Raw genomic sequence first — 22128 nt, 5'->3', positions numbered from 1 at the left:
CGCCAGTTCGAGCAGGCACGGGCACGGGGACACCCCACTCGTTGCTCCTCCGTTATGGAAAGGTGTTTAGCAGACTTTTACGCCCGGAGTGTGGTATTTGCACTTCATTTTTTCCTCCCCCCTCTTTCCCAAAGCAAGATGGACTCTATTCCCTTTCTCTTTCTCCCTCTGCCTCTGCCTCTGTCTTGTCAGCCTTTAAGATCGACATTTTGTACTAAGATGCAAACTTGATGGTGACCAGCAACAAAGCCGGGGTGGGATCCCTCGCTCTCTTCCTCCCTCCTTGTTTCCTAGCTCCCCCCACCCTGACCTCGCAGACCTGGTGGCCCTGCACTTGCCGCTGTGGGCTTTGGCGAATGTGTTTTCCCCGGTCGGTCCCTATCTCCAATCTGGGGATTGTGACCCGGGCTGGGTGTTTGGGAGACGGCAGTGGCCGCCCAGGTCTGAAAGGCTGAAGGCTTCGATACCTGGACCTGCTGCCGCCGCGGTGGCACCTCCCGCCGGCTCCTGGGCAAGGCGAGGCTCGGGCTTGCTTATCGATCCCTATGATTTGGTTACTGGTGTATTTGTCCTGGGGGCGGTGATCACTTGTGCAAGTTGATGAATGATCGCAGTGTGGGTTTTGCGTTTGCAGAATGGATCAACTTTCTGCTTTGTACATATGGGGAGTAGGAAGCGAGGGTGCTGGAGATACTCTAGAATGCTAGTTGGGTTGCCCCCCAGCCTCTGCCCTTTCAATACGGGGAGCTTCTTTGCCTTCTGTTCCCACAGTTCTCCAGTGTGGGGGGGGGGGTGGTAGAGAAAGGGGAGGGGTTAGTGGGAGCTGGACTCCTGGGTTTTGGTACCCTTACTTCATAGATGTTACAGGACTTGGGACTGTACTATTGTAAAGCCCTACCATACTGATGATGTCCCTTTATTTGATACTTTATAGGTCACTATCATATGACAAAGGCTTTGCCGCAGTTCATCTTCCTCCCTGTGTACTTTCCATTTGCCTTCCTGGGTAAGTATGCAAACTGTTCATACAGGGAAGCAGGATGACAATTAGTAATGACATAAGGGTCTTTATTGTTCACATAGGAAGATGCTTTATTGGGGTTACAGCACCCCAGAAACCTTGTCTGACTGAGTTTCCCACGCATAAGTCAGTTTATGATTCTTAGTGTTTAGAATTCAGCTGTGGGTTATTAAGATAGTAAATGTTCATTTTGTGTTTACAAGTAATTGTTTCAAAACTTATTCGCAAATAGGCATTTTAATTTATAATGAAATTTTACATAGCATTGAAGGTCTAGTAAATTTAATGCTAGACAATACTATAGAAGAGTGCAGTGTATGAGTGGAGAGAATTATTAAAAACCCAAGGAAGCATTGTGCAGAAGGCCTCTCTAATTATAGTGACTGACATTTGCTTACTCTCTCTCAAGTTCTCTTTCTTGAGTAACCTGTGGTGTTTGTAACAGTTACTTTTGGGGTGGGGAAAGGTGGGGTTGGCAGTGCAGTAAATCTAGCGTTTAGTGCACTGGTTTGATTCAAAATTGATCATAATTTCTTTTAAAATTTACATGTTTGGAGAAATTAGGAACAATTCGGTAGCCTGTAAATTTAATAAACAGTGACTTTGAGATCTATTGTTAAGTGCCTTTTTCAGATATATGACTCCCAAGTGGAAAAATCTGCAAAATATGTGTGGTTCAGTAAGTGTGTGGAAAATTTGTGAGAGTTAACAGTGTGGGTAAGAACTGAGGGTTTACAGAGCATTTGAAAGCAGCACAGTGAGCCTAATCTGCAGAAAACCACCTTGTAAGTTTGCCCCTCCATTGTAAAGGAACACCCCAGGTACTCTGAGTTGTTGATGTTTGGAAACTAGTACTAAATTGCGTAAATCAGCTGTAGTGCTTTGTAATATTACCATAGTGAATTTAGAGATTGTATTTTCTGAATGAAAATGAACTTGAACTTACTTTTCTGTGAAAGAAAATTTAGAGACCTCATCTGTGGTGTTTCCTGGATTGCTGACGTAATGTGTACATTAACAAAATTATTGTCTTTGTATTAAGAGTATAAAACTGTTGTCTTAGTATTGAGTTAGAGGACTAGACCTTTCTGGTAGTGTCCATCTGGTAACAAAATATACTTTCGTGTTATTGAAGACTTTAGATAATCTCTGTATAAGTTTTGCATTGAACATGTAGACAATCTAGAGAACTTTAGATAATCTGTATATGTTTTGCATCGAACATTTTTTATGGAATATAAATATTGCATTACTGCTGATAATTAGGTGGTTTGTTCAATGAGAGAGCTCAGAATACGTCACATACATAGCAGGCTAATGGGAGTGGTCAAAATGAGAAGGTTCTATAAGGTGAATTTAGTGCACACTAAAATACATGGATTTCATTGTCTTTGAGTTTTTTTTAAAGCTTCTTTGAAAAGTTTCATTTTTGGCAAGAGTATTCAAAATGCATTCCTGATTACTAAAGAACACCACATTTATACTGTTAGGCACATTATTTTGTTCATTGCCACAAACTTTTAATATTCCTTCCCCATGGAAATGTATTTGACCAATTCAGAAATTAATGTGAGAGGTTAGTAATGTTGAGAATAAAAGTCTGATAAGTTCTTGTATTTCTTTGAGATATCAAGTGACTGCTTCATTAAAACAATATTTTCAAGAACAGCCTTGGACTTTGAAGTCAGTGAAGTAGTTCTGATAGTGTAAATCTTGTAATAGTGATCTAAAAAAAGTCATTTTGACAATGAATTGCCAGTTATTGGCATCTAAAATGTATCTATTAGATTTGAGGCTTACTTATCAAAATAAGAATTTAAAGAAGTTTTTGCTTCTCCATTTCCAAGTGTTTTCAAACTTCCCATTTTATTATTCTGCATGTCTCTGTTAGGTTCTGAAACTGAAGCCCTAATTTGCATTTCACATTTAATGCTAGCTATTGAAAAGGTGGCTCATCTATATTGTTTCCTAGTGTTACCTCTTTGGAGGTACTCTGGCAGTTTTAGGAAAAATCTTTCTCTAGAGACATAGATGTTTTTTAAAATTTGCAATTTTTGAAACATTAAGAAAATGTATCTTGATCTTTGTATCCATTTTTTTGTTCAAGGCATATGAGTTTTTGAGATAGCCGTGCTTTGAACATATTTTGAAAATGGTATATATAGCACCTTTGACCTTTGACCTTATAGATCTGATTTTTATACCTAATCCATTAAAACAGATTCATGTAGACATTGAATTTAGAACATATCTTTGAATGAAAATGGGGATGCACATATGATTACGATTGGCCTGTGCTGTAAGTAACTACATAGTTGAAAAGTTTTCTGTATGTTGTAAAAATAAATAGGTCTGAAGATGTTGTGCAACTCATGAAAGTCTAACTCAGTAGCTAAAGTATTTATAAAACCATACTTTTCAGCAAAATTACAGGCAATTTTTAATTATTAGTCATTAGTCAGCCTAATAACAGTATATGTTTTCTTACATTTCATAAAGAACATGAGTAAAAGCAAGGGGTATATTTTTAAGTAGATCTTGTCATGAATTTCAATTACTTTTATATTAGAAATCTTTAATAGAAATAATAAAGGCTTCACAACTCTATACTACTAAAAAAAAACTCTTTTTGAAAACAGTTCCATTACAGATGTGCCTTTTTGCTGTACTACAGGAAGTCCCTGAAATTATTATTAGTGTCTTACAAAAGTATATAAATGTTTACAATTGTTACATCAAATGCTCCAAATTACTAAATATAGGCATTAATTTTAACATATGTCATTACCACCAACGTAGCATACCTGTGCTTTAAGATTTAACCTTAAGCAGGTGCTTAACTTAAGAGGAAGATGCTTTTCTTGAACTTGTACCTTGAAGTCCATCTCATTGTTTAACATTTCACCACTGAGGATACATTTTGAAATGGGCCTGAGTGGTATCTCTCCTGTATTTTTTGTCAGATTCCTTCTTGTCGCTATGAAATGAAAACAAACTCAGCTTTACTAAAGACATTGTAATCTTACTGCTTTGTTTTTATCATGTGTCCCAGGGAAATCAGATGCAGGCAGTCCTTAGTACACTGAGCAACACTGCTATGAAGGGAATAGGTAAAGAGAAAGACTGAGACTGAATGGAGGCTCTTCCAGCTTGAAGATTCTGTGACTGTCATTCAGTCACTGGGTGTTGTACTACCTCAAGGGTAGTCATCACATACTGTGTCTAATTGTCGATATTTCTGTATTTTAAGTCATACCTGTGGAAAGCACTTTTTGATTACAACTGCGCTCAATGTTCATATGTGATATTATCCTTTAGAAGGCAATTGTATTTCCTTGAAATGCCAGTACATCATTTTAAAACTGTACAGATATACCCAGAAAATCCTCATGTATTAATGGGGATTGTTTTCATTTTTTTTTTCCTTTCAAGGAAACAGGTAAGAATTGAAATAAGTGCCAATTATGTGAGAGAATGCAAAAGAAGCAAGCCAGTAAAGAATTTCATCTAAAAGTATATATGAATAGAAGGTGAGAGAATGAAAGACTTAAAAGATTAATTGTAGACCCTGAAGCATTGATATTACCAAATGTACCAAAATGTAAACTTAATAAGTTAAAATATGTAAGTTCGAGAATCTAGGTAGTGAAATAACTTCAGATAATGAGAAGGTTTGTATAAAATGCAAAGTAACAGGCTAGGTTTGTTTGGTGGCTCACACCTGTAATCCCAGCACTTTGGGAGGCGGAGGCAAATGGATCACCTGAGGTCAGAAGTTTGAGACCAGCCTGGCCAACACGGTGAAACCTTGTCTTTACTAAAAATACAAAAATTAGTCAGGTGTATTGGCGGGCACCTGTAATCCCAGCTACTTGGGAGGCTGAGGCAGGAGAATCCCTTGAACCTGGAGGTTGCAATGAGCTGAGATTGCACCACAGCACTCCAGCCTGGGGGACAGAGCAAGACTCTGTCTCCAAAACAAAACAAAAAACAAAACAGAAAAATACAAAGTAACAATTAATGAGAATGAATTGGATTTTATGAAATCTTAAAAAATTAAAAATATTTTAAAATGTTGATTAAATAATTAAACCAATGGTTAAACATGGTCCTCAGATAAAAAGTTCAGGGAATAAAACAAACTCCTGGAACGGAATAACTGAACTCCTAAAAGGAACATACAAGGTTGCATTTTTTGTAATAGGAATAATTAAATAAAAGGCCAATAACCTACTTTAGAGGAGAAATAAGAATGGGGATAAAAATTATTCAAAACAGCTGTATTTCTCAAATACTTTTGACTGAGGTGTATTATAAAAAATACCTTTAACATCCCAATCCACATAAAAGAACCGAAACAAGTTTCCTGAAACAGGACAAAGTGCAGTGCCCTCTGATATTTTCTATTCCTAACTAGTCTTTATAAATCCAATCTGTTTCAAGCCATTTTATTAAACAAAAAATACTAGGTATTATCTACCAAATTGATTTCATGACTTCTAGTTTGAAAAACACTGGCCTAGAGTGCCTGCTTGCCTTCTTAGAAATGGAGGTGTCCAGGCCTCATCCTTTGATATTCTCATTCAGTGTTTCTGGGGTGGGGCCATGGAATTTAGATTTTAGCACATATAGCAGGTGATTCTAAAGCAAGTAGGTGGTCCTCCAACTGACTTTGAGAAACCTTGATACGAAGGACAGATGGCCTAAGATTGGATGGGAGTCATGTTCTGAATGTGGGGCTGAAGTTCATTGACTTATGAGGTGTCTTGCATCTTCACCATTCTTTGGCTGTATTTCAGTCAGCGTGTTTGCAATACTGAGAAGGTCCTCATCACTCTCTGTAGTGCTCCTGTAGTAGAAGCTGTAGTACAAGGAACAGAGGCCGTACCACCAAAGAGCTCTAGGTTCCACTCCTGCTGCCTCTATTGCTTATTAGTTGCGGGACTCTGAGCATGTTACCTCACATCCCTTAAACTTTCTCATATGTGCACAATGGGTATGGTAATATTTACCGTGCAATAATATGGGGATTACACAAGACAGTAATGAATGTAGGACCTTATTCACAGTTAGCGCTCAATATATAGTCTCTGTTTTTGTAATTACATCTCATCTCACCCTATCCTCCACTGTTGGAAATTTCTGAAAGCCTTCTAGTTTTTTTTTTTTTTCTTTAAAGTGATTCTCACCTCTAGTTATCATGAAACATTGGCATGTTTTTAACTAGACATGAGGTGCTGGACAAGTAATTTGTTAGGGAAGGAAATAATAAGAGTAACCAGAAGGAGAAAAGCCAAGCACAGCTGAGGCATGCCACAGTAGAGTACAGTGCTCCTTCAGGTTTGGGGAATGATTTTCCCACCTCTTTAAAAAAGTAGAGTATGGGATGAGAGAACAGCTCTTTTCATATTTCAAGGTAGTTCTCCCTTATCAGCACAGGGTATTCTCTCTGGTGACTTACAGATATTAGAATGTCTTAGAGTATCAGTTCTCAAACTTTCTTCCATCAAGACACGTGTAATCCCAGCCCTGTGGGAGGCTGAGGAAGGAGGATTGCTTGAGCTTAGGAGTTTAAGACTAGCCTGGGCGACATAGTGAAACCTTGCCTCTACTGAAAATAAAAACAAATTAGCTGGGGGTGGTGGTGTGTGCCTGTAGTCCCAGCTACTCGGAGGCTGAGGCGGGAGGATCACTTGAGCCCGCATGGTCGAGGCTGCAGTGAGCTGTGATCATGCCACCACACTCTAGCCTGGGTGAAAGAGCAAGGTCCTGTCTCAAAACAAAAACAAAAACACGTGACCAATGTTTACATATGGGACATTATGATTTCCCCCTGGTTAACAGACAGATAAATTATGCTGTGAGTTTTATAGGTAGTTCACAGTGTGATAAAGCCACTCCTTTTTTAAAAAAAGTCAAGAAAGGCATATCAAATTGCAAGCGAGAATGGTGTTATAATGAAAACTTTGAATATACTTAATATACACATGGAATATTGTAAATTGTACTTTAATTGTTCTAATTGGGGCACTCCTCACAAACAATTAAAACTCATCCTTGTGTCAAGGCATGGAGATTGAGAAGTGTTACATATGTAGTGCTTAACAAATTACATTGCACAAAATAGGCACTTGAAAAGAGGGGCAAGCTAAGGAGAAGATAAATGGGGAATACATTAAATCCCTGAAATCTCAAACAATGTGAAAACCAAAAGCTAGAGAAATGTACAGAAAGTACAGAAGACTACAGGTATCGGGGTTTTCAAACGGTACTGTCGTACTCAAATACACATTGACACAAAAATTTAAGTAGTCTCAACAATCACTAAATTTGTTTGAATAAATCAAAATTAAGTGACTTTGGCATTTCCTAATTTTTAAGGTTATATTTGCCAGGAACATCTTCCCACTTTGCTAAATTTTAATTTGCCATACACTTTTGATCTCCGGTAAATTAATAAGCTCTATGTATTTTGAAAATGCCTTTGGACTTTGATGTAGTAGTATTGGAAATAGATTCACAATCTTTTATCTAAAAAGCTCTGAAAAACTAAAAGTTTTTTTTTTCCTTCAAAAGTGTGGCATCAAAACTCATTTGGTAGCAAAACCTAATCCAGACTGTCATGGGATTGTTTAAAGTAGTTTTCAAGCCTGCTTAGACTATTCACATATTTTGCTGGAAATAATAATATTGATTAATTGTGAGGTATTATCCTAGATCTAGCTAGGAATGTTATATAATATGTGCTATAGGTACCATTTTGCCTTTTTAAACCCCACAAAAATCTGAATCCTGAAGCATATCAGGACCTAAGGGTTTTAAATAAGGGATTGTGATCCTATTGCATTAACTTCCTTGGTTGGTAGAGTGAAATTCTCTGATGTTCCTAACCACTTAACCCAATGAAAAATTATTTTGCTAACTTTGATCACTGATCATTGAACAATTTAAGTTCCTTGCCAGCTAACAAATGATGAAAGATTTTTTAACATTATATATTACCTCAATCAAACTGTGTGCTGAAACCCTGTGGCTCCAAATATACAGGTGTAAGGCATAAGGATATAAAGTCAGGTAAGCAACATGGTAGTCATTGACATCGTTTGTACCATAAAAGTTGAGCCAAGTTAAAGGCTTCTGGGTAAGGAAAGCTTAAACCCATGCAGAACCTGGTTAGTTCGCATTTCATTGAACCTCTTATATTCCATTTTGACGTGATGATTCCTTTGTTGTTGTTTTTAGTTTTATTAAACAGACACACACTAAAATCAGCATAACATTTGAAACCTCTACCATGTTGAAAAATGTTTCTTATGTAATGTTGAACAAAATTCAGGCTACTTTCATTAATGGTTTATTGTTATTAGAGGTTGTATTTCCTTTATTATACTGCTACCTGCACATTTTTTTTCCCATCTATCAGGAAAATAAAAATAGAAAGTGTTTTCTGTAATTTAGTCTGTTCTCAGGTGAGAACGTTTTCAGGTTATATTGTTTTATAGAGGTTCTAGATACCGTTATTTTCAATAATTAATTATGAAATGTTCAGATCTTGCCTTTTAATTCCTATAAAACTACTTTAGAAAAATGAAAAATATGTCATGGGGAGGAGTCTATATGGCACTCTAGGAATAAAGTAATAGCTTTATCTGATTTGTTATGGTAAGACTTAAGTCAGTCTTCATTTGATATAGACTGGAACTGTTAATGCTAAGGAATTGTTTATTGATAGGACTTTCATTATTTATTTACATGACTACATTCCTTGGTGTAGGAAAGCCACAGATTAATTCAAAGGGAGTCTTATTAGCAATGCTGATTCTTCTAATATTAAAAATGCTGACTTGTTTTTCAGCTTTTGGTGCACCTCTCAAAACTCACCCAAGTGTAGAGTTCTCATGGACTGCAGAGGGAATGTGGTGGAGCATGGAACAAAATGAGAAAATAATTCTTTACATCCAGCTGTCAGACTTTGATTATCTTTTGAGTTACTGAAATTATCATTTTCTTTCTTCCCTCCCAGGTTTCCCTTCCTTCCTTTCCCTCCCTCCTTCTCTTCTTCTTCCTCTCTCTCATCTCTTTTTTTCTCTCCCAGTCTATTATATTTGGTAATGTGCATCTGTGATACTGCATAGAAATATTTTAGAATGGGAATAAGGAGTTGAGCTTTCCTTTTTTAAAACACCTTTGTTTGAGTTTAAAGATCGATTTGTAGTTTTCGAGTCCTTTTGGTATTTATCACTGTCTATATAAAAAATTGCTGATAAATGAGCTTGAGACTTATACACATCCCTACATATGAAAGTGTCAGTTAGGAAGGGATTATAAGGAACCTTTAGCAGGGCTCTGTGAAATAAAGGCACCTGTTGTTTTTAAGAAATAATGGAAATAAACTGCTTATCCAAACATTTTCAATTTTAGATTGATAGAATGACTACACAGTTTCATTTAAACTTCAGGAAAGTTGAATGCAGTTTTTAGAAGTTTCCCAAAGAGTATTTTACACTGGAGGAAGGGAGAAAGATAGCCTGGACTAAGGGCTGCCTTATGAGGCCCAGTTTTGTTTTTATTACTTTATTTTTCACAACAACTTTCTGATGATAAATACTTGATTTTAATGACAAGGAAACTAAATCTTAGGTTGAATAACTTGTCTGAGGTCACACAGCTGGTAAGTGATCATGCCAGGCTTAGACTGCCTGTCTGCAGTGCCACAATGTCCTGAGGCTTTTTCTCTATTTACCTGCCATTAGGGCCACATTCCAAGAAGTTAAAAATGAAAGGTTTGGGATAACTTTTAGCCAAGAAGTCTCCCCAATTTTTTTTTCTCCTAGAAGAGAAGTCTTCATTTTCAAGTAATAAGGTTGAAACTCTGTACTTTATCACTTGTAAGGAAAGTTACGTGAAAAAGTCTCTGACCTGGGGCTTGTAAATTTTCATCTGTAAGATCATTGTCAAAGACTAAGCCTTCGTTTATAAACTTAGTATATAATTGATGTTTAGTCAGCTTTCTTTCTAGTTGGTATATCTAGTATAGAAATGTCTATGGCAGCTGTTATTTTTAATATTTATGAATTCCTCTGGTATATCAGTAGAAATTATTTGTTCTTTCATGAGAAGTTGAGTTTTCCTAGCTGAATATTCTATATCATTTGTGCTCTGGTCCTTTTTTTTTTCCTTTTATTGAGGCAGAGTCTCACTCTGTCGCCCAGGCTGGAGTGCAGTGGCACAATCTCTGCTCACTGCAACCTCTGCCTTCTGGGTTCAAGCGATTCTTGTGCCTCAGCATCCCAAGTAGCTGAGATTACAGGTGCGGGTCACCACGCCCGTCTACTTTTTGTATTAATATTTTTAGGAGAGACAAGGTTTTGCCATGTTGGCCAGGCAGGTCTTCAACTCCTGGCCTCAAGTGATCCACCTGCCTCAGCCTCCGAAAATGCTGGGATTATAGGTGTGAGCCACCACGCCCAGCCTGTACTTTGTACTTTTAAATACTTAATCAGTGAATATATTTTACTAAGAAATTAACAGTATAACATGCATAATGTTATAAAATGTTTACTCTGACATTTGCTTTGAAAGGCAGTTCCATGTTAGTGGAAAAATTAATAAGCAGATTCATGGCCTTCGAGTGCCTGATCAAACATGAATCAGATATAGGGTCAGTCAGCAGTTCTAATTCATCAGTTTAGGAAGTGATTTAAGGGTGCTTTTAATTTTACCTGAGGAACTTATTTCTGCTGTGCTAAGTGGAAGAGATTTCATAAATTACACTTTTGTATACGAGCAGCGAAACATTTCGAAAATACAGCATAACATTTGCTTTTTGGTACTAAGAGCCCTATTCATCTGAAATTAAAATCTTTTATCTCTGCAAATTCAGCAAAGTCAGAGCCTAATTCAGATATGGAAGATTAAAAGTTTGTCTTTTTTTTTAACTGGCTTTTCTTTTTCCCTGATCCATGAAACATGGAAATAGGGTGTCTGTCTATTTTAGCAAAGTAGCTTTTGTGGATGATGATCTTACTAAAAGTGTGCTCTTCTTGCATTGTTTTAGCTGAACAATGGTTTTCCGAAGGTGCTGGTCTTTTGTTTGTTGTGTTTCATTCCCCGCCCCCCAAAAAACACCATTCACATTGGTTGGTAAACTGAAATAAGTTTAAACTTTATGTCATTTGACACCTTTCTTTCTGCTTGTTTTCTTGGGTGATATTCGAAGAACATTTTCCAAATTAAGTAATTAGGTCAAGTGTTGGTGAGGCTAGGGTAGCAGAAACTATACCAGTTTTTTCAACATTCATCGATTGAGTGCCTACAGAATGTTGGTGCTTGACCTAGACTTCGGAGATATAAAGATGAATATGGAACAACCCTTGTCCACAAAGCAAACATGTTCTACTGGCTGGAAAAGGCTAGTCAATGTAAATATCTATCATATAAATTAATCTGTCCTAATTGTTTTAATAGATATGGTATGAAATAGTGCTGAGTAAATATCTGAAAAACTGGCCAGTTCCAGCATAGGAGCTAGACCTTGAAATATGGGATGAGTTTCTTACCGTGGCCCTGTGTTTGCCCATTAAGTTTGTAGAACTAATTTGGCCTAAGCATTATAGTGAATTTTTAAAAATCAGACTTCTAACAATAATTTCATTTTTATTTAAATAGTTCATCCTTTTGGCTTCTGGTATTTTAAAAGGCCACTGACATTTTTTGGATAAAGATTTAACTTATATTAAAATTATATTTCAGTCAAGTGTTTTGGACTTCCATTTTATTTATTGCTATTAACGTCACCATATGTAAAGACAACATGATTGATTGAACCAAAGAGAATTGTTCAGCTATATAACATCTGAAAGAGCATTCTACATATACCAAATAATGTTAAAAGCGCACTTAATAGATAGTAAGTTTGAGCTAGATGTACAGGGGTCCAAACATATGCCAATAAAAATATTACAAACTACTGTAGCTGATAGTTTTAGTTAAATAAATTATACTAATTGGGAGTATATTAATAAGAGTTCTAGCCCAACATGGGATTCCAAAAAGGGGAAAATGTGTTTTCCTATCTTGAGGACTAATAGACTACAAATTATGCTCAAAGTTTCCATCAAGCAGTTTTTAGGTTTTCCAGGATGTCTTCAACCTGTGCTTACAGTTGTGTTTTCTCTCGTGGTTTAGTAAGCCATGGCCTGGAGAACACCCGTGAATTTGGTCCGTCTTCTCTTTTATGCATAGTGATCTAGGTCTGGTCTTTCATTCATGATTTTTGTGTTTGTTATACCTCAGAATGTATGTGTTTTAACTCGGTTTAATTTGTGGCCCTTATTTGACTGGTCACTTCTGGACATCAGCCCAGTTTAGATTAAAACTTTGTTTCTGAAATATTGTGCTCAGTGTTCCAGATGCCAGTGTACTTTAATAACAAATACATTCATATGTGAAATCATAAAGAAGAAGCTGACCTGGGAAGAATTTGTTCAAAGCTCATATCAGTAATAACCCCAATGTTTACATTAAAGCAGCAAAGAGAAACAGACACATGGAATAGTAACTGTGAGTCTTTCTTCCATTCTTTGTCTTGGGGCTGTTTGACATCATGCAAGCATAATCATTTGGATCTTGTTATGTGCCAGTCTTCATGGTAATAAGAACTTCTTTTTAAGTTTTGTATGTGGACATGCATTCTTATCTCATTGGGTGCAATACATGCTTAGACCCAGAGAACGTGTTCAGATTGTCATAAGACTAGGTTTTTTTTTTATGTTAATAATTTTCTACAGATAATCTCTGCATGAGTGATGCAAATTCGTACAAGTTTTTTTGTAGTTTTCTGAAAAGTCTTGAGGAATGGGATCACACATGAGCACAGAGTTGTACGTTTGAGGACCTGGTCTCACGTATATGGTGATGTGTTTACTGCATAAGGAACTGTGATCATGAATCAGTTGTTGTTTCTTTTTCTTTAATTTTTAAAAAATGTGACCTTACATGGTCATTTCTGATCTATATATTTCAAAAACAGCTAGATGGCTTTTAAGTCTAGTAGATCCTTAAGAACTAGGATGATCCGTACTTTTCTTCATTAAATAGATATTTTTCTGAAAAGTTTTGACTTAGTTTTTCAAATAGAACTATATATATATTTTTGATATACTATAATTTCAGAATGCCTCATATTTATTTTTAATTGATCTTCAGTTAGCAGTGGCTATTGGTTTTACAGATGGAAGCTTTAATATTCCCAGGTCTCTATGTTAACTAATCAATGGTCTATAAAGTATACATAATAGAGCTTTGAAAAGGATCACAGGAACACAGTACTAATCATTGTGTGAAGAGGAATCATCTTTTTTTTTTTATTTTTATTTTTTAGGCAAGGTCTTACTCTCTTGCCCCAGCTAAAGTGCAGTGGTGTAATCATAGCTCAGTGTAGCCTCAAACTCCTGGGCTCAAGTGATCCTCTCGCCTTAGCTTCCAAGCTGGGACCACAGGAACATGCCACCACACCTGGCCAATTTTTATTATTTATTATTTTTTAGTAGAGATGGGGTCTCACCATGTTGCTCAGGCTGGTCTTCAACTCCTGGGCTCAAGTGATCCTCTTTCCTCGGCCTCTCAAAGTGCTGAGATTACAGGTGTGAGGCACTGCACCTGTCCAGAACAATGTTTAGTAAAGCAATAATGTTGCTTTATCATAATAATGTCCTTTATCATAACTGTTTGGTAATTCTGGGTTCAATATATTGAATTATCTTAATTTTTTGCAACATATAATTATTGAGGACCCATAATGTATAAAGCTGGGTTAGGAATTCTGGAGCTTGCAGAATAAAAAGGCAGCAGCTCTGGTCTCAGGATATTTCTAGTATAGTAGTGACATATATATACCAAATGTAAAATAGAAAGTAAACATGCCATAATATCCATGAGTTGCAGGGATGGTGAGTATAGGGTGATGGGTGATTAGGGAGGGAAAATTGGGATGGAATTGAACTTCGAGCTTTGGTTGTATAACTAGATGTCTAGGAATCCTGGCAAAATGCTTACTTAATCTATCAGAGAGAAAGTGGACCCAGCGGAGGGCCCAGGCTAACCCCACCTGGGCCAAACAACTCACCCCAAATGTGTGATTATCCAAGTCAATGACCTTCCAGACTTTTAAAATGCTATTCTCCTCAGTATAAGAATTTGAGCATGTGTTCCTTGATATGTATACATTTCTTTATAAATTATATATACTAGGCTATTAATATAGTATGTGTATATCGAAATATAAATAGCTTAGAAATTGAAAAAGATAAGATAAATTGAATATAAATAAAAATTTAATATTTTCCTGTCACTCACTCCAACTGGACTATCCTGTTCATGTTTTTGGTGTTTGAGAATCTCACTTTGGAGACCACTGGTCATTATTGAGCGGTGTCACACAAAGTTTAGGTAAGTTTCATGAGACCTGGGACTTTTGTTTTGTTCACTGCGTTATCTCTAGCACCTAGGACATGGTAAGAGCTCAACAAATACTATTAAATGAGTATGTAAAATTAGGCTGGTTGATAGGGATGAGAACAGTCTAGCTCAGCATGGCGATCTGGTAAGAAGTGGGACAATTTTTGTTCACTGTTTTATCTCCTATGCCTATAAAAGTACCTGCCAAATAGTAGGGATTCAGGATATATTAGTTGGACAGTGTTTATGTAGTTCAGCATGAGGGATCTGGCAGAGGCCATAGATTTATAGACATGAAAAGTTAAGTTCTAGAAGCTCCACTAAAGCAGTACAGCATATAGAGATAGGCTAACTATGGGTAGGCAGAAAGATACAGCCCATGGGGGTCAAAGTGTTAGCAAGAACATTTCTGAGGAATGGCTTTGGTGACTTCATATCTTAAAGCAGAAATTGTGACCATCGTAAGCAGTAAGATCTGGATCTTGTCTTTGTATCCCGAGTCCTAGGATGCAGTATGGTAGGTGTCTAATAAATTTTTTGTTGAATCGAATTACTCTGTTTTATACTAATACTATGTACTGGGTATAGGAGGCCCTGAGCCTGCTGGAGTGGATCAGCATCAGGATCAGAGGCCTGTAAATGAATCCTGCTTCGAATGAAGCAAAGCCAGTGATTCTGGAATTATGTCATATGTATGTAGATAATGAATTTAAGCCCTGGCAGTGTTGCCTGTATAGAGGTACTGTAGTGACCAAAACTGCCAAATCACATTATGTGTATATTTATTTAAAGGTTGCTATTAACGTACTTTTATTAACATATTACCCATCAAGAATGTGGAGTTTATGATTGAATTATTTCATGTATGCTGCTATCCTGTTCCTTCTTCCCTCATCACTAAAGTTGGGATATGTCCTGGATCACCCCAACCTATACTATTACAATTAGTACTGAATTTATTTATAAATACATAAAACAAGGTAGTTTATGTATTCACTCCTCTTTTAGGAATTTTTTTTACTGAGACTTCCTTTTTAATTATTATTATTATTTTTTTTTTGAGACGGAGTCTCGCTCTGTCGCCCAGGCTGGAGTGCAGTGGCGCAATCTCAGCTCACTGCAAGCTCCGCCTCCCAGGTTCACGCCATTCTCCTGCCTCAGCCTCTCCGAGTAGCTGGGACTACAGGCGCCCGCCACCACACCCGGCTAATTTTTTGTATTTTTAGTAGAGACGGGGTTTCACCGTGGTCTCGATCTCCTGGCCTCGTGATCCGCCCGCCTCGGCCTCCCAAAGTGCTGGGATTACAAGCGTGAGCCACCGCGCCCGGCCAAGACTTCCTTTTTAAAATGGTGGTTAAAAATTCTTATTTTATGGTCATAAAATAAATCTGTCATGCATATACTTGAGCATCATCAGAGTTGGGGAGAACAAACATTTCCTCCCTGAGAAGCATCTTTCTCCTTTAGTGGCTGGCCACATGAAAGCATGCCTCGTTGGCTCTCTTATACTTGTTATTGCAACTTAGACTTTACACTGTGATTTCACTGACATTGCTTCGTTTGCTCTGTATAACCATGCTCTTAGGTAGGTGTCATTATTCCCATTTTACAGATGAAGGAACAGGCTCAAAGTTGTTAAGTGTCTTGACCTAGGATATTGAGTTTGCAGTGGCTCCCCTGTGACCAGCACTCATATATTCTGGCCATTCGTCTAGAGAGCAGTGCAAAATTTATCTTTTTGAGCTAAAATTTGTTTTTTCTTGTACTAAATTTCAACCTGATAAGTTATAAATATTTGGAGTAGCAATGGTGAAGAAAGTCCCGTGCTAATTTTGTTCATGCCCTGTGGGCTACAAAATATCAGTTAAGGCCCATTTAGGGCCTTAAATTTTGGGTGTACTTAAATTTATTTGTGCGTTTAAATAAGTGTACTAAAATTATGTAGAAAGACTGTCCATTTGACTTAACTTTTTTCACAACTTGTGATGGCAAATTAAATGTATAGGGACCACATACTGACAAACAATGAACTTTTAGGTGTATGTTGGGATTTGTAAGTGAGATTTGGATTATATTTAGATTATGTTAATCCCCCCCATGAGACATATTTCTGAAGTTACAATGAAAATTAATTAGAAAATATGATTTGATATTCAGATACCTGAGCTACTCCCATTTCTGTAACATGTTCATATTGTAACTTGGTATTAACTGATGTTTTTAAAGAAGTATAAGCAAGTTCTATAATTTTTTTTTTTTAAGAGATGGAGTCTGGCTCTGTTACCCAGGCTGAAGTGCATCGGTGTGATTATAGCTCACCACAGCCTCAAACTCCTGGGCTCAAGTGATCCTTCTGCCTCAGCCTCCCAAGCAGTTGGGCTACAGGTGTTTGTCACCACGACTGGATAGTTTTTCTTTTTAAACTTAAAATGCTTTATAGTTTGGCACTCCGTAGAAAAGGAGGTTCCAGAGGCCAGTAAGAGAACCTCTGCCAACTATGAAAGAGAAGATATTTCTATCTACAAGTTATTTCAGGATCAATTATTCAATTAATATTTTATATAATAGAAAGGGTTTATTTGCTAGGACTTTATCTTAAAGTTCCCCAAGAGTAAAAAGGTCTAGTCATTATTATACTGTGGGAGAATGATAGAAGATTGATTACGTTAGAACTCCAGAACTTCTTTTATTTAAAACATTTAAGGTTTGACACAAAAGCGGTTTATTTTAGAATGTTTATTTCTATAGATTCTCATTACTTCAACTCAATTTTCATAATTTGTATTTGAGTATACTAACTTTGGAACATAGTGTAATATTAATGGCTACAGAAGAGGTTTGTTGAAGAATTGTAATTTGAAAGAACAGCATATGTTTATTGAAGAGAGCATATAGAGATGGAAGTGGTTAGGAACTATGAACTTTCTTTAGTTTGGCTTTTCATGTAAAGTGGAATATGAAAGCAAAAGTCCTAAAGACAGTTCAGCAGAGTTCCTCTTCACCCTGTTTTTAAGCAGTGATGTAAACCATGAATTTAGTGTTCCCACCCTCTTTTATACCATGCAACAACCTGTGAAGTAGGAACTATTATCTCCATTTTGGATGAGGTACTGAGTCTCAGAGGCTCAGCAACTTGCCCAAGGTCATTCTTCTGGTAAATGGTGTTGCTGGCATTCCATCCCAGTTCATTCTGTCTACTGGAGGCCATACTTATAATCACTCGCTCCCCTATCGTGCCTCCTAGGCTTCCCACGTGGCATTCATACCACTCCACAGTGCATGGACCAGTCTAGGCTCCCACTGAATTTCTTATGCCTGTGGCATAAGGCATGGCTTTCCAGCCCAGGGTAAAAGAGCTTTTTCTCTATTTGTGTTTCTGCATTGTTAAGCCTGTTGTCATACACACAGTTGCTCCTCAGTAGCTTATTTCTTGACTCATTCTAAACATATGGTAAACTTCTAAAGTTAAAAAAAGTTAGTGTTATATTGAGATGAAATATCTGTGATTAAAAAAATGAACATCATGTCACAATATAAAAAAGAAAATAGGTTTGGATTCAGATAACTTAAATCCAAAGAGAATTATATTTTAGCTTTAAAAGGGATTCCGCAGATGATCTTGGAGCATTATAATCTATCATAAATTTGAAGAAAGGAAGGCCTAGATTAAGGAACTAGGACCCAGGCCATTTGAGTGGCAGAGCTGGAACTGAGATATAAGACTTCTGGCTTGGTGTTTTGCTGTAGAAATCTGTTTAGCTCCAAAATGATGTAAAAAACATTTTTAGCCAATTGACGACACCATCTTCACAGCAGGAATAGGTGAACAATTTGTTGTTATTGTTTATAAATGGTTAAAAAATTAAACCAAAATGTTATGTATTGTTAGAATGAAACTATAGGTAATACATTATACATGTCAACTTTGAAGTTATGTTACTAGTTCTACTTTATTTAATGGTACAACATGATTTTAGTAGTTAACAGATAATAAACTGTACGTGGCTTCAGTTTAGCTCCCTGTGTCCTGTGAAAACAGAGCAAGAACTTGCAAAACAATAACACATTGTTAAATGGCATACCAGTTTATCAAATGCCCTAAGTTTATTACAGTCTGATTTTAGGAAAAACCATTCCAGCTTCACAACAGCTCATCCTAATCTTAAGCAAAAGAGTCTTTAAAAGCCATTTCAAGGCTGTTAGATTTTGTTCTGTCCATGAAAGCATAAACTGCTCATAGCTGTTGATCAGGAGAAAAGAAGTTTGTAAAGCCATAACAGATAAAGAGCCATTTAACTGATTTGTGTACTGCGACGCCTCATGGTGGCTGTATTAAGAAACTACTGTAGTGAAATATTGCGACCACATACCTTGTCACTCGGACTGAATCCATTCACATGTATGCAGACTAAACATTAGTAAGTTAAAATTCCAAATAATATTTTTAAGGTTAGTATATATGTAAGTTTTATTTGGGAGAAAATATCTTTTGTCCTGCAGTTCAGGGAGGAAACTTGATATGCCTTAACAGAGTTCTGCTCCTGGGAGTTCACCTGGAGAATGACCATCATTCAGCCCTCAACTTCCAGAAAATACTAGCCAGGTAATCTGGGCAGCTGCGACTCTATTCTGCTCCTTTGTGTAAATAAGAAAAAAGTTACCCCTTTTTGTGATACTTTATTTCTAAGTGTTGGAAAATTGTCATAATAGATTGATTTTTTTAGAACACAACACTTTACTGCATTTTGAAATGTCATCACAGAGATACAGATCTATGCTTGCTGATGTGAATGGCATCTCTTAGGGTTCTACAACGTAGCATGACTTCCACAGATGTATACAGAGACCCTGCAGGCAGTTATATCCTAGGAAATCATGTCTTTAGACATGAGATGTTAAAACATCACATCTGGAAACCTGTACATATTATATATTTATTGAATGTAAAATGCTAGTTATTTGTAAAATCGTTACTTTAAAAGTTATAAATATAATAGAAACCTGGCACAGTGGCTTACACCTATAATCCCAGCACTTTGGGAAGGCCCAGGCGGGCAGATCACTTGAGGCCAGGAGTTCAAGACCAGCCTGGCCAACATAGCGAAACCCCATCTCTATAAGAAATAAAAATTTGACCGGGCATGGTGGCTCACGCCTGTAGTCCCAGCACTTTGGGAGGCCAAGGTGGGCAGATCACGAGGTCAGGAGATGGAGACCATCCTGGCTAACACAGTGAAACCCTGTCTTTAATAAAAAAAAAAAAAAATTAGCCGGGCGTGGTGGCGGGCACCTGTTGTCCCAGCTACTCGGGATGCTGAGGCAGGAGAATGGCGTGAACCCGGGAGGTGGAGCTTACAATAAGCTGAGATCCGCCATTGCACTTGAGCCTCGAGCCTGGGCAACAGAGCGAGACTCCGTCTCAAAAAAAAAAAAAGAAAAAGAAAAAATTTAAAAAAGTAATAGAAATTAAGAGAATACATTATAGAGACATTTCTTTACCTCTGCAGTTTATTGACAAAAGACTTTACATTCTATTACATATCTCTTGGCCCAACCAATTTAATATATTTTCCAAGTTAGTGTGTCTTTTAGAGTTTGATTAAAGAAGAAAATTTTCTGACCTTTATTAAAAAGCTTTTCTTTATTAGATGGGTACAGTAATAGAATGCAAAATGACTTTAAGCATCTACCCCTTTTATCCATCATCAAAAGTTAATTGTCACATCATATAAGTGCAACTTGATGGGATTTTTAACGTACCAAAAATTGGCAATCTGTGATGAGGAAAGTGGGCTCTGTGAGGACTCAAGAGAATGAAAGGAAAAACAAAGCTTTTATAAATCTTAACTGGTAGCTAAATGGAAATAAAATCTTTTAATTTTTGTAGGAGAGTGGTGATAGCAGATCAGTACCTTATGTTTTGTTGGAAACCAAAGTTTTCAGAATGCACTTGTATGACTTATAGGGTGGTGATTTGGGCCACTGAAGACTGTACAGGGTTAATTCCTTATGTTTGGAAAGATAGTAATGCCTTCTTTGTCTTTGTGCTATCCATGGAATTATTTTCTTAACAAGAGCAATAATGACCTTTCTTACTCCTCTTTAAGGAATGGCAATTGGTGGGATATTCAGTAGGAAATCCATTACCCTGTCTGTGTCTTGGGTAGTTTGTGGTGCTCCCCTGGTCCAGTTTGGGTCTTGCTCAGTAGGTAGTGATGATGCATTAAGTGGATAAAACCACAGTCATGCTGGGGCTTTCATTTGGCTCAGTGACATGGTTGTAAAACACAGGGTTTCAAACAAAGATTTTTGAAATGGTGCTCTCTTACTAATCCTCCTCACAGTTTGGTGGAAAGGGCACTAAAATGTTGCTGGTTTGTAAAAAGTAGAGTGCTTGTTTATCGTAGCTCAAAGGTGCTAATTGTTTCTAGCAGGAGTATTACACATGAAACCTGAAGGTCATGCTTAACCCACTGGCTACTGAACAGTTTGCACTATAATACACAACCTGTCCCAAGCTTTCATGCAGCTTCCTAGCTTGGACTCATTAGATAACGTTAGTGTGTTTGAATCAGCACACTCTTCTGTGCCTTCTGAAGATCTAAGACCTGGGAGCTACTGACCATCTGTATTTTCATTCCTTAACTCCTAAGACTGTGCCAAGATGTTACTTCTTCTCTAGACATTCCTGCCTATAAATTATTTGCAATTTTGTTTTACTTTTACTAGTGTCATAAATCTAGGAAATTTTAGTTTGGACAACTTAAGGACCATAGTTCTTATAGCCCATTGTCAGAACACTGGTTATTTACTTACTTTTGGTGACATAAAACCCAGATTTTTTAGATTCCATGATACACAGAACCACATGATTAAATCAGTTGTTATTATGTGCTTTTAGTGACAAATCTTTTTAGGCATATATCATCTTATCTTACATGAGACAGATAATTTCTGTAAGAAACTCGTATCAGAAACATATAGCCTGCCTTGAATTTTTATTACTTTCTTTGTTGTTTATTGAAAGGGTTGGGACTTCTGAGTTAAATAATTTAAAAAATTATATTTTACTGTTATAAAAATCCATGTTAATCCAAGAAGAAGATTTCTGTTAAATGCCTTTTTGATTTAAAGTGTGTGAATTAGATATTTGATCATGATTTGGGACCTGAAAAGCTATCTTATTTCTTTATAAATGTAATATAGTTACTGTATCTGAAAGTAATATATGCTTCCTTATCCTTTCTACTACTGCTGTATTTTCAGAAGGAAAAGCAATTATATTGATTTGTTAAGTAACTTCTTACTCAACCAGTTTCTGTTATAGTATGTTAACATAACTGTTCTGTTAGTTTATTTATTCTGACTTGCGGGCATGAATATTTTAGGTAAACTTTATAATGTTCAAGATAGTTTGAAAGATTAATCAATGCTCATTTCCTTGCTTTACACATGTATAAGAGCTATTCAAGTAACAGTTATCTAAACAAGTTGTTTTATAATGAGATAGTATAAGAGAAGTATTTCCCTAGACAACATGAAATAAAGCTCAAACATTCTCAATTTTTTTTTGTTTGTGAATATTTATAGCTTTGAATCTTAGCTGTAGTCGGGATGATGGCATAAATTGTATTTATACTGCAGAACTG

The 22128-nt window shown here is 36.7% G+C and overlaps 1 protein-coding gene across 2 annotated transcripts in view; it reads left to right on the top strand.

Annotated features, from left to right (window-relative positions):
- Window positions 1-22128, top strand: part of BBX (BBX high mobility group box domain containing) — a 298070-nt gene that overhangs the window by 2391 nt on the left and 273551 nt on the right. For both annotated transcript variants that reach the window (XM_032150240.2, XM_032150243.2), the window contains exon 2: window positions 935-1006. The gene's annotated coding sequence lies outside the window, so the exon portion shown is untranslated. The remainder of the gene's footprint in view (window positions 1-934; window positions 1007-22128) is intronic.

This window comes from Hylobates moloch, unplaced genomic scaffold (genome assembly GCF_009828535.3).
Source record: "Hylobates moloch isolate HMO894 unplaced genomic scaffold, HMol_V3 SCAFFOLD_4, whole genome shotgun sequence".
NCBI lineage: Eukaryota > Metazoa > Chordata > Mammalia > Primates > Hylobatidae > Hylobates > Hylobates moloch.
Note: the sequence above shows the minus strand (reverse complement) of the source record. Positions and strands in the feature narration are given on the sequence as shown.